This window comes from Dermacentor albipictus, chromosome 3, assembly GCF_038994185.2.
Source record: "Dermacentor albipictus isolate Rhodes 1998 colony chromosome 3, USDA_Dalb.pri_finalv2, whole genome shotgun sequence".
In the NCBI taxonomy this organism is placed as follows: Eukaryota; Metazoa; Arthropoda; class Arachnida; order Ixodida; family Ixodidae; genus Dermacentor; species Dermacentor albipictus.
The window spans coordinates 124,116,681-124,118,176 of record NC_091823.1 but is presented as its reverse complement, the minus strand read 5'-3'; positions in this window follow the sequence as shown (position 1 = coordinate 124,118,176).

Sequence of the window (1,496 nt, the reverse complement as noted above, 5' to 3'; positions counted from 1 at the left end):
CCTCTGTACACACTTGTACCGCTTGGCGAGTGAATATACGTGAGACAAGTGTGCCAAGATGGCGTGCAGTCTACTGACAGGACTGTGTGAGTAGCCAATTGGGCCGCAAATTAATTTAATCCTCACCTCCCCCCTCTCTCACTCTTGCCGAATGACACGGAGATATTCACCTGTAAAAAAAATGACAAGAGTTTGCGTGACAATACCACGATGTGATATGAGGCTTGTCGTAGTTGGCGACTCGGGATTAATTTTTGATCACCTTCTTGAGCACGCACCCAAATCTAAGCACACAGGCGTTGTTGCATTTCCCCCCCCCCCCCCGCCCTTCTCGATTCTTGGAGCCGTTGAAATTTACATCCGCTACAGAAGGCATTGCTTCTGCTCAGCAGTGCACGTGAGGCCGTAAACGTTTTGCTCGGTGGCTTGAGTATAGCCTAACTTACCCCCCCCCCCCCATGGTTGCTAGGACGCTGCTCTGCTGAAATCGAGGTCGCGGGCTCGATTCCCCTCTGCGGCGACCAAATTACCCCGGAGCCCTTCACCTCATAGACCAATGCGCAACTTCGGGAAATACGTCGAATACGAGATCTTTAAAAAAAGTGTCAACGATGGCTTCTTTAAAGGCGACAACATGACCACTTACAAAGGCCCAGCCTCCACTCAGTATTTTACCTTCGCTGCCAATGCATCGGCTTTCGTGCAACACGTGTAATAACACATACAATTAAGATTTGTTTACCCACTGAGGGTGGATCAGTGTCATGGCTTTCTGCTCTAGGTAGCTGTTCCGACTTCCTGCCCGCGTGACCACATTCTAAAGGGGATGGAATGAAAGAACGCTCGTGTACGTAAGTCTACAGGTGCGAGTGACAGAACCTCATGTGGTCCACATCGTTTGCTACTAAACATTCGAAGAGATCTACAGCAAAATTCTTGCTTTTGATTTTTCGCCTTTACGTGTTGATCTGTCTAATCATCCGGAAATAAAGCCTAAATGCTCCGACGTGACGAATTGTTCATTAAAACATCGTTAATATATGATCAGCTTAGGCATCCCTTTAAACCAAGTGCCAGAAATTATGATAATCATGATCTCTGCTGGCACCCCTTTCTAAACGTGGCGGCGACAAATAGTTTCCTAGTCTGCTTGAACTAATCAGGTTTTGCTGCATATAACTGTATCATCTCTTTTCATTAAAGCATATATCTCTATGTTGTGCAGTTAGTTACGCCTGCAAAGTCCCCGACTCTGTCAATGTCTCTCCTGCTTTTTACTCCACCGATACCGCCCACTCCCGGTAATTCGACTTCGGTTAATTCGACTTTCTGCTTAACTCCAACACATTGAGAAGTTAAAGTGAAAAACCATACATTCCTATGGAAGGAAAGCTCCTTTAGTGCGAATTCGAAAGCATGCTATATTTGGTTAATTCGACCCCCGCCAGCACTCCCTTCTTTCGCGCAGCGGTTAGTAAGAGCTTGAAAACACGTGA